This window comes from Meriones unguiculatus, chromosome 2 (assembly GCF_030254825.1).
Source record: "Meriones unguiculatus strain TT.TT164.6M chromosome 2, Bangor_MerUng_6.1, whole genome shotgun sequence".
NCBI lineage: Eukaryota > Metazoa > Chordata > Mammalia > Rodentia > Muridae > Meriones > Meriones unguiculatus.
In genome coordinates, this window is record NC_083350.1 from 126,769,507 (window position 1) to 126,785,008 (window position 15,502).

The 15,502-nt window shown below is 43.9% G+C and overlaps 1 long non-coding RNA gene across 1 annotated transcript; it reads right to left on the reverse strand.

Annotated features, from left to right (window-relative positions):
* Positions 1-1,868: 1,868 nt before the first annotated feature.
* On the reverse strand, positions 1,869-8,982 carry LOC132652451 (uncharacterized). Its single transcript, XR_009590034.1, has 3 exons — positions 8,498-8,982; positions 7,441-7,895; positions 1,869-2,855 (listed from the first exon to the last, which is right to left on the reverse strand). It is a non-coding gene; the product is annotated as an uncharacterized LOC132652451 (long non-coding RNA).
* Between the last annotated feature and the right edge of the window lie 6,520 nt (positions 8,983-15,502).

Below are 15,502 nucleotides of genomic sequence, written 5' to 3' on the forward strand. Positions count from 1 at the left end.
TATTTGCTTTTGTCTTTCTAGATACAAATGTGAGGGCTGGAGCTGTGACGACTATCTTGGAAGCATGAGGTGACAAGCCAACGTGGTTATAAAAGTAAAGAAATTTGGGATCTCAAGGGTGTCTTTGAGCAGCTAACATTACCCCAATAGCCACATTTTTCAGTCATGGGAAGAAGACATTTATTTAAGACATTGCTAGGTGGGAATTCAGAGACTTTCAGCTAAAAATATCACCAATTGCATTCTCCAGATAAGGGATCTGAAACAGCAAAACAAGTTGCCAAATTTCTATACTATTTCAGGGTGCTCTGGGAATTTGGCTTTCCATAGTCTGACCCAGAATCAACAGCCTTCTCTCCTAGATATGCTAGCTTTCGGTCGACTCACCAACTTCTCAGGAAACCTGACCTCGATCCTGAACATCTCTCCTTCCCTCTGCTCAAGTCTTGTTTCTGGTTACTCTGATGAAACACGCCAACAAAAGAAACTTGGGGAGAAAGGATTTATTTTAGCTCACAATCCCAGGACACTGCCAATTGTGGCGGGGAAGTCAAGGCCGAAGGCTCCAGAAGCAGCTAGTCCCATCCCGTCCACAGTTAAGAGCAGAGAGAATGGATGCATGAATTCTTATCACTTAGCTCACTTTAGTACCCAAACCAAGAGGATGGTGCTGCCCACAGTGGGCCAGGTTTTCCCATATCAATTAATGTCATCAACCAATCCCTCACAGACATGCTCAGAGGCCAACTGGAACTAGACAATCCCTTATTGAGACTTTAGAGCAGTGGTTCTCAACCTTCCTAGTGCTGTGACACTTTAACACAGTTCCTCAAGTTGTGGTGTACCCCAACCATATTATTTTTGTTGCTGCTTTATAACATCACATCACATCACATCATGTCATGTCACGTCACGTCACGTCACATCACAATACAACATCACATAACATAACATAACATAACATAACATAACAACATAACAGCTTGCTATTGTTATGAATCATAATGTAAATATCTGTGTTTTCCAATGGTCTCAACTGACCCCTGTGAAAGGGTTGTTTGGCCTCCAAAAAGATTGGGACCCATAGGTTGAGAAATGCTACTTTAGATTGTTTCAAGTTTTCAATTAAAAGTAACCTATCACACCTTCTCATAAATGTCAAGTAACCCATCACACATTCTCATAAATGTGTGAAATGTCAAGAACCTGAGCTCACTTCTCACTTCCTTTCTTAAAACTGTTAATAATATTCAGTAGCCAGCCCTCCTCCTCATGAAACAGGAGGTAGGTTTGTTGGGATGGTGAAGGGAACCTGTGGGAATAGGAAGAGGTTTAGGAGGGGTGGTGTGGGGTACTTATGATAATATACATGTATGAAATTGTTAAAGGATAAATTAACGTTTTTTTAAACTTCTTACAATATTTCTTCCTTTGTGGCAGTGATATAAGCTCAGCTGTCCAGAGAGCCAGAAAAGGAATATTATTAATAAGGAAATCAGTTGTGGGGCTGGAGAAATGTCTCAGTAGTTAAGAGCACCTGTTGCTCTTGTAGAAGACCCCGATTCAGTTCCCAGCACCCACAGGCAGTTAATAACCATCTGCAACTATGATTCTGGTGGATCTGATACCTTCCCTCTTCTGACCTCACAATCCAGGTGGTGCATACACACACATGCTGGCAAAACACATATAAAAAGAAATAAACCTTGGAAAAAAAGAAATCATTTGCGGTTTTCTGTGGTATCTAGCCATGGAACCCTGTCACAATGGATCCACCTACAGTGCAATTCCTGCACTTGAGGCTCAGGGATCATTGCAGAAGAAGAGGCAAGAACTAGAGGACCGGGGACCAGGGAGTTTGCTGTGAGATGTGTCTCTTAGAAATGTTGGAAGTTACACCCATAGAATCTTAGCAGCACGGCTGCCTAAACACGATATGAATAAGGACAATACCAACCCACGAGCTAATACGGAAGGGGGAACGCTCTGGAGGCCTCAACCCTAGACAAAGAACCACAGGCGACTAAGGAATGCTGAGAGTGATAGAAATAGTGTATGAGCACACCAGCTGGTTTTCCAAAGCTGTGCGGTCATTCCTGAAGACGGGTAACACAGACTGACACACACACACACATACACACACACACACACTCACGCACACACACAGACACCAATTATTAAAGAAAAAGAGGCCATGAATTTGAGAGTAGGAGGATGGAAAGGCTTGGAGGGAGGAAATGGAAGGGGGAAATGATGTAATTATATTATAATCTCAAGAAAATTAAAATAAAAAAATCACTTGCGCTATTAGTCAGCTATTGCTGTGGAATAAAGAGCCCCTCTTCTAAACCTAGTGGGTAAGAACAACGATGTTTATTTCTTCCAACGTTTCTGAGGGCGAGAGGGTGAGCTCGGTTGAATGACTGTGGCTCAGAGCTTTTGTGAGGTGACATTCAGGATGCTACTGGGCCTTCGGTCATTGGATCAAGTGGCTGAAGCTAGAAGCTTCATTTCCTGAAGCCCACTCGCCGGCCGGATGCTTTGGTTCCTCCTTGTGTAGCTCTCTCTCCACAGTGGACTCCACCGTGTGGAGCAGGTGAACAACGAGGATAACCAGAGCCACCATGTCCCTTCTGGCGTCAGCTCGGGAGTGACATTGTCATTCTGGTGGACACACCCACAGCAGCCGGTGCAGTGTTGGAGGGGAACTCGCCAGGAGGTGGATGCTCTGGAAGCAAAAGTCCCGGGTGACTGTCGTGGAGGCTGACTGCTGTCGGAAGTGATGGGACAAAACACTGCTATCTGCTGCTGAGGCTCGGAGGCTCGGTCACCCATCAGCGGGGTGGACCAGCTTACTGCGTTTGAGACAACGGCAGAAACGCAGAGTTCTAAGTTAATGGTTCAGGATTGAAAAAAAACCAAAACCAAAAACAAAAAAAACAGAACTATCCTAACACGGTGAGAATGCAGTACCGTTTGGGCCCAGGCGCTGTCCCTCCACAACCAGAAGTGTGCGCTTTTGTTTCCAATCTGTGTTGCTGTGGGGGGTGATATTTTCAGTAGTTTTCATGGGGAGCCCAAACTTAACCAAGGAACATGATCATTTAAGGATGAGTTTCCACACAAGGCAGGAGAGAGTGAAGATCTATGTGTGTCAGCTCATGGCGATGGAATTTAATGCCCAGAATAAGATACTCCCAGGTTTTTATTTTACATCTCTCTCCCTACGCCTCCCTCTACCTCTCCCTCTGTTTATTTCTCTTACCTTCCCTCTCCTCTCCTCTCCTTGCTCTCCTCTCCCCCTCCCCCCTCTTTCTGTGTGTGTTTGTAAATATGAGCACGCACATGCCACAGCAAGCATAAGGAAGTCAGAGACAACCTTGGGAGTTGGAGTCTCCCTCCAACCTGGCGATTGATCTCAAGTCATCAGGCTTGCCCAGCAAGAGCTTTTACCTGCTGAGAATCCCTTGATTCCCAGAGGCAGATACTTTTGAGAGTGAAGAGGGTGTCATAGCAACACTATTGATGACGTACTGACCAGAAGAACAGTCTCAGAACAGACTCAGGTGTTGGGTCACCATTCACAGAGCCCTCAGGAAATGCTCTCCTGTCCCTCCTCCCTATCTGTTGCTATCCACTCACTAGTCCCCAAACACACACACTTCCGCACCCTGCTGCCTATATGCCTGCTGTCCCCTCTGAGTGTTTTCTTTTTTATCTCCTTCTCTTTTTATTCTTGGGCTTCAAGTGTGAGAGTCCCTCTCCATTCTGTTGTCTTTACCTCCTTGCCTCCTCTTCACACTAACTGCCCAACTGCCCTCTCACTTTATACACACCCGTGTGTGCGTGTGTGTGCATGCGTGTGCATGTGTGAATGTCTGTACACATTCTCACTCCAGCATTTGTCCAGCAACCCACAAGCAGGGCTCTGTGGCTCCTAGTTACTCGCTCTGTCACAAAGCTGGTGCTTGGGCAAACACTTAAGCCATTTTATTTTGACCATTACCTTCTTTCTTTTCTGCTAGTACCCCCTGTAGAAGATGACAGCCACGATTGCAAATGCTAGGCAGACAACAAGGGGGTGGGAAATGCAGGAGCGGGAAGAGTCCTTAAGCTGAATAATTGGTTCTTGACAGCTGATTATTGACTTAAACAGGGATCACAGTAATTTAAAACCTTTCTTCTCCTTTTCACTTCCAGCAGACAGAGCCGTTTTCTGTTGACAATGAGCTTGTATGGTGATGCGATGGCTTCTCCAGTAGAGACTGTGTGCTTCATGAAAGCTATCTCCTTCCGAAGCTCATCTCCAGCCAGGGAGAATCACTCCTAGGCACAGACAGGACATGTAGGAAGATGGACCTCTCATCTAGCATGGCTAATGCTCTGTGCACATCAGGGGGAAAGATGGGGATTGAGTGACAGTGACGTCTGCAATGAATGTCCAGAAACGTAAGAAGCAATAGGGCTGACAATATAGCTTCAGTGGACAGAGTGATTGCTGCTCAGGACTTTGCAGGACTCATAGAAAGTAGTAGAAGAAGAAAAAAACAAAACAAAACAGAACCCAAAACATGACTTCAGAAAGTTGTCTTGTGATGTTCATATGAACATGGTAGGTGGCACATGTGCGTCCCCTCCCATCATATGTATAATGATGATGATGATGAAATAAAAAATAAATGGTAATATGGGGGAAATGCTGTTAGAGAGATGTTTTATGGGTGGAAGATGAAGCTAATGGTAGAACACTGTTAGAATGCAATAAATTGTTTCTATTTTTTGTGAGTATATGTGAATATACGTATCTTTGAATACACATGAACATGTATGAATGTGCAAAACCAGACATCAGATCTCTTCCTCAGTTGCTCTCTACCTTATTTTTTTGAGATAGGCTTTCCTGGTTAACATGAACTCAATTTGACAGAGCCTAGACTCATTGAATGGTTTAGAAATCGCCTAGCTCAGATTGGCCTTTCATTGTATCTCCTGGGGAAGGAGGAGTATCTTGATTGTGTATTGATGTAGGAGGGCCCAGACCACTGTGAGTGGCACCATTCTCTGGGCAGATGATCTGGACCGTATAAAGAAGCTTCCTCAAGCATAACCCAGTTACTGAGTCAGCAAGCAGAGTTCATCATGGTTCCTCCACCCCTTTTTAAAATCTTATTTTATTTCTTATGTGCATTTGTGTTTTGTTTGCGTGTATGTCTGTGTGAGGGTGTCAGAACCCCTGGAACTGGAGTTGCAGACAGTTGTGAGCTGCCGTGTGGGTGCTGGGAATTGAACCAGGATCCTTTGGAAGAGTGGTTAGTGCTCTTAAACCCTGAGCCATCTTTCTAGCCCCTCATTCTGGTTCTTAATGTACTTCCAAGGGTTGTCAGTATGTTCCCTGGGCAGAGAAGAACAGCAACCAGGCCTGCCTTCAGTTTCCTGCTTGTGTTCCTACCCTGATTTTTTTTGATGGTGGTCTGTGACCTGTGTTAGCCAAATAAATCCTTTCCTTCTCTGCCAGGGTATTTTATTAGAGCATGTGGAACTCTGCAGGATAAGGTTGAAGTCTGACACTTCCGGATAGCCTCTGTGCTCTGTCCATTACAGTGGACTCCTTTTTCTCAGCAGGGTTCTCTCTCTTCACCTGATCTGGTAACCCCAGATCTCATAAGGAGCATCATATAGACCCCAGGGAGGATTATAGGCTAGACCCTTTCCTGATAAAAGAAACCTGCTCAGCAGGCACCTGGAGAGTCCTGGAAATACTCCACCCTATGCTAAGGAGATCTTATTTTTCATGAACGATCTTCAATTATACTTGGAGATTTTCCCCCATCCATAGGATAATTAAGTACTGTGTTCTTCTTCTTGTGATAAGACTGTGCTACTGCATGTAAAAGAGATATGTAAATCAAATTTCCCTAGCACCCCTGACTCCATCAAATCAAACACATTCACCCAGAAAACCCTTCCTCTTCCCGAAGTTTATAAGTCCCGGATTCCACATGAAATAAATGTGCTGGGATTGTGTGTGCTGTGTGATACCATCAGCTTTCATCATGGCTGCCTGAGATTCGTCATTTATTCTGGGGATGGGAGGACTTCCCTCCTCCCTGGAGATTTACTGCTGAATCCCTGGGGCTTGGCTGCCAGCTAGGCTAACTGTAGCCTGCCCAGCTGCCGTGAGCTTCTGGACCACCTGGGGCTCGACTGCCAGTCAGTTGGCTAGGTGGAGCTTCTCCTTTCACCAGTGCGCAGAACTGCCTCGGCAGCAGTTGACCTGCCGAATAAAGAACCACCATCCAGGTTCCCGCCAGGTGGAGAACGGCAATAGCGAGAGAATGAACTGAAGAGAGGGTCTCTCAAGGAACATGAAGCTTGCTGACTGGGCTGGGCTGCCCGGCCAGCGGGGTCCAGGGATCCTCCTATCTCTGCCTTCGCACCCTGATTACAGGTGCATGCTGCTGCAGATGGCTTCTTCATGAGTGTGAGGGATCAAATGTGGGTCCCTTTAGGCTTACTTGGCAAACACCTTACCCACTGAGCCATCTCTTAGCTCCCGAATTATTATTAACTTTATTACAGATGTCAAAAAGAAGACCTAGAGCAAACAATAACCATGCAGTGCCCTTTTCATTGATGAGTTTTTCTTTGGGATCCTAGAAAACCCAGAAAGCCTGTACTCAGTTCTGGGTCCTATCCCCCTTGGTGGATCAATGGAGAAATGACTAATTTCGGATCCTCCTCCTATGATTTGAAATTAGTCATATTCTCTCTGTCTTCTTCTTTTCCTTCTTCTTTTCCTCCTCCTCCTCCTTCTTCTTTCCTTCCTCTTAGACTGAGCCATATTTCAGTTTAAGATAGCTAATAGGCAGGGGAGATAGCACACATGGAAGAACACAGATCCCCAACAGGGTGAGGCAGAGGGTTCATGAATTCAAGGCAAATATTGGCAATTCAGTGGGGATTCATCTCAAAAATACTGTGTACTGCTGATCAGACCTAGCCCACAAGGTTAGATGAGCTATGTGAAAGGCTGTGAAGCCTATAGATGGTAGTTAGGGCTAGCATTGGGATGGTTCTCAGGCAGGGTGAAGGAGAAAGAGTAGGAGGGAGGAAGAGAGAACCATAGTTAACCCTCCGCCAGACCTCTTCTGGCTGAAATCTTGGTTTATCTTGTGAAAGCAAAGCTAATAATAATACCCAATTAACACGTGTGCTTAGAAATTAGTCTGGGGTTAAGATTGGGTCTGTTTGGGCGGCTGGTTCTGACATCACACCCTTTCAGCCCGTGGCTGGCAGTAAGACTGATGCTCTATTATTGCTTGCTTTGGGAAGAGCGCTTCTAAAGCTAAGCTCTTCCCCGTTTAAACTACTTCTGCTGAGCCCTGTAGCGTTGATTCTAGGCCTCACATCCTGCAACTGGTTGTGTCATGCTTGACTCACCTCCAGATGAATAAATAGCTCACAGAAAACGCAGATGTTTCCAAAGTTGCCCGTTTTCTAACCCTGCACCTTCAAGCGTCCTGGTAAGTAGCCAGAGCATGCAGATTCTTTCTTGTCTCGTCGTCCCAAAACCTTCACACATTCTCCTTAGAATCTTCCAGAAAAGAGGCAAGCAAGCTTGGAAGAGCTGTGTGTGACCTTAGTCCTCGCCACCCACAGAACAAAGGATAATAACTGCTCCAGAGGCTGTCGGGAAGCCTGAGCAGACGAGATGAAGTGTATGTGGCAAGCGGCCACTACACGTAATCGCGTTTAGTCTTTTTATTAATAACGACGAGACAAGCACGCAGGACAGAATGACGTGAAACAAGTCCCGGAGAGCTTGCTTTATACTCAGTAGTCAAGAGGCTGCCCGTCAATGTTTTCCACGTGTTGATTCAGGGGCGAATCTCTGTCTTGGAGGGAGAGACAAATGTCAGCTCTAAATACTGATGCGATAGATGGAGGATGCTTTCAGTAAAGCGAGAGCTGCTGAGCAAGATAATCCAAGCTGCCCGTGCCCGGGCAGCTGTTAGTATTGCTGTTTAATGGAGCGGATGCTCTGGCTGTCACTCTCTAACATATTGCTAGGGAGCTAGACAGGGATTAGTAGCTTTAGAAGCCACAGAAGATGGACCTTTGCCTCAGGGAGAACTTTGGATTTCACCCCCACCCTCAGTTCTCTGGTAACACTAAAAGGGACAACATCACAAATGCTCCCCTCCCCCTTAAGCCTCCTGAATGAAACAAAATGAAATAGAGCAACAACAGAAACCGTTGGCCCTGAATGGACACATGCCATTCTGAGATTAGATCATTACATACTATTGTCTCCTCCCTGAAGAGTTAATCCAGCTGGGCCTGTCAATCACCAGGCCTAGAGACTACCCCTTAAGGAAACCTGAAAGACCTGAAGTGTTAAGGGGATGGGGGGAATCATTATCCCCCTAATGAGATAATGTACTGATACCTCCAGGAAGCCCCTCCCTCCGGAAAGAAGTTTGCAGACCATCCTTACCTGCTTAGTCAGCTCCATTCTTTTGAGTCCTAAATTCAAACAGCATAATTTGCCTTCTGTTTCTGTATCATTTTCAGTAGCTGAATGTGTGCTGTGCTTGTCCACGAACGAACACTTTTCCTAAGACTCTGGACCTCCACACTTGTCTTCTGAAGCCCTTCTTCCATCATGTAGCTGGTCTTTACTGCTGAATGGCCTGGTTTTCTTGAACCCTAACTCAAAAGGAACGCTATTCCCTTCTCCTTTCCATCTCTCTCTTCCCACCAAGATTTACAGCCTGCAGAAACTGCTGTTTTTCTTTCAAATGCTACTAAAATGGTCCTTGAGCAGCCTTCTGATTCTGTTTTTAAAGTCTTTTATTAACGAGACTAAAGAAGCCCCGAAGGGAACCCAATTTTCTTGGCAGTGGTGTTGGAACAGCACCACCTTACATTGTATCCTGATGGCAGTGTAAAACACGTAGCCTCTGGCGCTGTACAACACCTGGTTTCTGGACCAAAAGACTGCAGATCAATCGTCCAGAGCTCTTCAGGCTGGTCAAGTGTATCCTCCTCCTGTCAGTCACGAGGGCTGACGACCTATTCTTAGACTCTCAATTCCGACGGACCTTATTAAAATGGTAATGTCCTTGGTGTCATCAATCACTGACACATTATGTATGGGTGACTTTGGCTCCTGTTTGCAGATTAAGCTTTTCCGGAGGAGATGGTTTCCAGGGAAGTGCTCAGAAGTGGTAGCCATCCTTCAGGCAATTAGAGGGATATGTAGAAATTGAAGGATGAGGAATGCAGACATTCTAAAACTCTCCTGTCAGGGGAAGTTAACAGGGACATGCTGTGTCCCGAACACAGCTTTGTCTCTGTTGCTCTCTCCTGCTTGCAGGCGATGATTGCACTAATGGAGGCAGAAAGAACAGAGCTTTTTCTCCCTTATCCTTCTACACCCATGATATTGAACATTGGGGATAATTTATGTGAAAGGCATCCCTAAGAAAGTTTGTGTCTGTGAGAACATTCGAGAGTGTACGTCATACTCTAGATGACATAGCCCCGTACATATGTAGACTTCAGTGTGTGTGTGTGTGTGTGTGTGTGTGTGTGTGTGTGATATTGCCTATTGCTCTTAGCACCACAATGGGGAAAATAGCATAAGATTAAATCAAACACACACACACACACACACACACACACACACACACACACACACACTATAGTCAAGGATAAACATGTATCCCAGGTTGGCCTCAAACTTACTCTGTAGCTAAGGTTGGCATTCAATTCCTGATCTTTCCTTTTCTGCCTCCCAAGTGCTCAGATTCCAGGCATGTGACGGCATGTCCAGTTAGTCCTTTATTGATATCATCAAGGATAGCAGTCTACACATAACTGTATATGCTTTATTTTCACACCAATAGCAGTATAGTGAGTTTGCCTCAGCCAGCTTCATCACAACAATGTGTTTAATGAAGGTTATGATGCCAACACCCAGAAAATGTTCAGCTCCATTATAATCTGTCCCACACTGGCAGAAATGTGGCTTATTTGTTTTAGAAGCTAGAGAAAACAGGTGTTGAACTTATTAGCAAGAAAAGGAGTGTTTATTAGCAGTGAGGAAAGGAATGTCAGGCCATTTGTAAAGCTTTGTATTTTGAAGTTATGAATTATTTATAGGACTTTAAATATGTTAGTAAAACAAATAAAAACGTAATACTTTAATAGCCTAAGGTGGGTAATGTGGGTTCTGTTAGTAGGGAAATTAGAATATTATGTTAAATCATTCTTCATGAAGACACATGCATTTTTAAGATGAATTGGTAACAAGGACCACATTAAGGGGGGAAAAACCTTCAATGTTATTGTTTTAACCGCAGCTGCAATTGAGATTTCATGATGTTATAAGTGGCTCAAGGAACTGTAAAGTGAGAGTAGACTTGTTACTGCTTCTTATCATAGAATTTATTTCTCCTGTTTGTTCTGTATATGTTGTTGGTCTTCCTCACATATAGTAGTTTGGATCTTAGAGGCCACTACAGCTAAGAGAGTGATGATTCTTGTTGTTGTTGTTGGGACCTTTAAGAGGTGGGACCTAGCGGCAGGAAGTTATGTAATTGGTGTCCCTGTGAAGAGACTACTTGGCCTCTGGGTTCTTCACCATTCTCTTTGCTTCCAGGGCCCAGGAGGCAAGCAGTTGTGGTCCCTGCCATAGGATGCTGTCTCACTATTGTGGCAGAAGAGTTGAGGGTGAGGTTGAAATTGGCAGAAATGTGGACTGGAAGCCCGGCCTAACAGCAGGCTCTATGTAAAGGGCTCAGAAGGTCCCAACCTTGAGCCAGGACATGGGCACCACATAGGCAAAACAATTTCCTGGTAGAGGGGATTCAGACTCAGTTATTCACTGATCAAACTCAGAAACCGTGAGCCAGCTAGTCCAAACATGAACACAGGAAATCATTTGTCTTTATAGGTGGATGTAGTTCAGGTATTTTACCACCATAACGGAAATCAGACTGAAGCATGCCTGTGGAGGGGGACAGACCCATTTCTCCATTCTCTACTGTTTCTCTGACTTTCCTGCCCAGTGCTGGGTATGACTGGCCTATATTCATGGAATGGTGATTTATGATCCAGTCTCACCCGTTGGCTCAAAATTACCCTCGACCTAAATTTAAGTACTAAAACACGGTGTCTGAAGATTGTTTAAAACAAAAACAAAAATTTGATCTTGGCATGACATTCGCCATGAATATACTCTCTGCTTGACATAGATTACTGTAGCTCTAGGTTTTCAACATCTGTTATTTTAAAATAAATTATTCAGTGCTGCTAGATTACATCTAAATGGAATCAATCAATTAGAACTGTGGAACTTGACACTTGAAGGATAGGATTATCTTTTTTCTTTCTTTTTCTTTTCTCTCTCTTTTTCTTTCTCTCTTTTTTCTTTTTCTTTTTTGACTGGACTGTTAAAGTTCTTCCTTCTTAGTCTTCTCCCGGAAGGATTTAAGCAAATTGGGCTCTTGACAGGCTCTGTCCCTTCCACCTCTCTTTAAGATTTAATTAATGTGCTCATTATTTGGCTTTGCTCATTCCAGTACTGCTGGGCAGGGGGCAGAGGAAGACACTTGAATAAGGAACATGGGAGTGAGGTCCCCTCCCCCTTCCTCAGAAGGGTGAAGTTTCCTGTCCCAGCTTTTCCTGGCAGTGAATAAAGGCTCCTGGGCTGATGCTAAAGGCTTGCTTTTATGTAGAAGTCCCTGCCAGGGCTTTCCATATTGAAATGAATCATTGTCGCCTGTGTCAGGTTTGCTTTTCATTTGCTTGATGTATTTCATCTGCACTGGGGGTGTTAGGAATCACTAATCTATTGTATTTATTGTCACAGATTTATACATTGGGTTTTCTGCAAGGCTACTAAAATATGCTCTTTAAAGACATTCAAGTGTAATTAGCATTTTATGTTGCTGCAATGTTTGGTTCCAGGACATATCTTAAAGGTTAATAAGAGAAAAAGATTAAAAATGGATGCGATCAGAGCATGTTGTATGCAGGCATAGAAATATCACACCGGATATTTTTAATACATACACACACACAGATACACACACATACATACATATGGCATTAATACAGGTTAGTAGAAAAACAAACCAACCATCATTTTCATATGCCAAAAAAAGTGCCTGGGATAGGGTGACTGCTAGTTTGCTACTGTTTGCTAGGGACTTTCCAATTTTAAAGGGGAAAGTTCCAAATCCCAGGGACCCTTGCAGGCCTGGGTAAATAGAAAACCTTGGTCACTCTACCCTTCTTGTGTTGTTGAGAGACCTTATCAGTATTTCTTGAAACCAGGGCATGCAATTGATTTTGAGTCCAGTGTTGTGCTTTCAAGGGTAATAAATCACAATCACAGCCAAGAAACAATGGTCAATAGATGGCACAAGTAGACGCATCTTAAGGAACTGCTTTATGCAGATTTCTGTGAGGTAATGTCTTTTAGAAGCAGTTAAGGATTTAGACCTTAGTGCATTGCTTCTTTTTTGGCCCCAAAACCCTCAGAACCAAGTTCATAAGCTATTGAAGTTCAGAGAACTGCAAAGAATTCCAGCAGGCTAAATATTGCTTGTATTTCAGGACTGAGTCCAGAACAGCTGATGATGATAGCGTTAGCATCAACTGTACCAATGAGGGACTGGAGAAATGGTTCAGTGGTCAAGAACACTGGCTGCTCTTTCAGAGGACCAGGGTTCAGTTCTCAGCACTCACAACTGGCTATAAAGCAAGTTCTAGGGGATCCAATGCCCTCTTCCAACCTCCACAGGCACATGTGATGCAAAGACATACATGCAGGCAAAACACACACATAAAAAGAAAACAACAACAAAACTTTAAAAAAAGGTACCAGTGAAACCTTTCATAGAATAAATGAATCACTGCTACACAAAGGCCCCGTAGATGAGAACCAGCGTTCCACTCCACACAGGTCAGATCAATCTGCACACTGAAAAATGTCGCTGTCATTCCTGCTGTCCTAGAGACACGAATGCAGAGGCATGGAAGTCTCAGCCATGCTTTTGAGGGTGCTTTTGTGCACCCTCCTCTCTGTTGTACATGGTAAGCCCTTGAGTATCACTCAAGGACCCCTCTGAACTGATCTGATTCTCAGCCCCTTTTTTTGTGATTATGTTCTACCTTTTATGTGTTGGGTCAGTCACTGTTACCCACAGAGGTGACACAGAGAGCCTCATGAAAATGGCTTGTTATCTCCAGAGGTCCTAGGGCCGGATAATATGGTGTGCAGGGCCACATCAGAAAGCAACAGAGTGGTTAAATAGCAGTGTGGGACAAGAATAAGGGAGAAGCCTAGACCTAGAAGCTTTACAGGTTTCCAGGGGAAAGGCAGGGTAAGGATAGAGGGAGCCATTCAGGAGGGGCTAGTCTCCATACATTTGGCAGGCTTTGTGTTAGGAGTGTTTCCTTATCTGGTACTCGGAATGGCTAGGGAAGATGTCTGGCCTAGGGGATTGTGGGATGGGTGTGACTCAGCACTAACCACACAGAAGAGAAATGGCTCCGCATTGATCACTTTCCTCTTTAAACCTTTGCCACCTCTGATAATTGACTAGCTCCAGGATGGTCAGTGTCTTTTCACCTAGATAATCTTCTTTCCCCCCCCAAAGTTAGGTTAGTTTCTCTCTCTCCCTCCCCCTCTTTCTTTCTTTCTTTCTTTCTTTCTTTCTTTCTTTCTTTCTTTCTTTCTTTCCTTCCTTCCTTCCTTCCTTCCTTCCTTCCTTCCTTCCTTCCTTCCTCTCTCTCTCTCTCTGAATTTATTATTCATACAGCATTCTGCCTGCCTGTGTGCCTGTTCACCAAAAGAGGGTACCAAATCTCACTATCGATGGTTACTAGCCACCATGTGGTTGTTGGATATTGAACTCAGGACCTTTGGAAGAACAGCCAGTGCTCTTAACCTCTGAGCCATCTCTCCAGCTCTCAGCTAGATTCTTAAGATCTCAAACTATTATAATATAGCCAATAAGATGGCTCAGTGGGTTAAGGCACTTTTTATCAAGCCTGACTTCATGAATTCAATTCCTAGAGACCACATGGTGGACTGAGAGAACTGACCCTGGCAAGTTGCCTCTGAACTGCATACACACATCATGGTACATGGATACCCGTACACATATATACACACAAAGTAAATAAGTTCAAAAAAATCATATATGCAGAAAATTAAAACATAAACAGTAGAGATAGACATTTATCTAATTTCCTCAAGAGTGGAAGAAGCATGGCATGGCACATTGGTTCTCAACCTTCTTAATGCTGTGATCCTTTAATACAGCTCCTCGTGTTGTGTAACGTGAAAATTATTTTGTTGCTATGTCATAGCTAATTTTTCTACTGTTACGAATTGTGAGTATCTGACATGCAGATATGTGACATGCGACCCCTGATAACCACTTTCATGGCAAAATGAACTAGGGTTTGCGGTCAGATAGAGCCCTGGTTCTGCCCAGTGCTAATATAAGACACAGGTGAGTCTCAGCTTCTTTAGGCGTCAGCTTATCATAATTAAAGAAGTCTCATGATTGTGAGGAAAAGCAAGATAGTGCATGTAAAACGTTCTTAGAAATAATGCTAAAAGGAAATATAAGCCCACTATGGTTATGCGTTTACTATCTTTTGACACCTGCACATTAAAGGTGGTCTTAGCTGCTGGTAAGTTTTGGCATAAATTCGGGCATCAAAGACCATGGTATACTCCCTTGGCTCCACCCTTACCTGCTAAGGAACATTGGTCCACAACACAGGGCTGAAACATGAAAATTGTATCAAATGACTCCTAGATTCCTTTATTTTTAAAATTCCATGAGTCCATTAAATGTGACCTGAAAATCTGAGGTGTGCCTGTGTTCTAGAGCAGCTACTGCACCACTAATCCCGGCGTGTTCTCCCAAAGCTACCATCCTGTGTAGAGAGTGATTCCGGCATCCCTGTGTCTCTTTGATATAATCTGGGACATCTTTTTCATAGTCCTCAGACATAGATGATTGAGTTAGGGATAGAAACCTTTGTGATAGACTGGTTATATTCTCTTAATGGAAAACTGGATTTAGAAAAGAGAAACTATGCAGTGATGCTGGACCTGGGAAGATACGAAGTGGGTGATTAGAGGTTGAGGGGACCAATTTTTGGAGGCCATGATGGATCACATGAAAGCAGAGTCAAGGAAGGTATTCCAAGAATGGGAGAGAAACAAAACAAAAACTAGGTAACGATGGAGAAAGTAATTTCTTTGGTTATTCTGTGTTTCATCTGACTGCTTTCTACAGATGAGTCTAGTATCCACTTTAACCTCTGCACACAGGAGTAGTTTTCTTATTCCCAGCATCACCCTAAGACACAGAATAACATAAACCAGGAATCGATGAGGATTTTTTTTACTTTCCTTTTTGGAACAAGCACTTGGCTCAGCTTTCTACGTCAGGAAAACACTCAATGA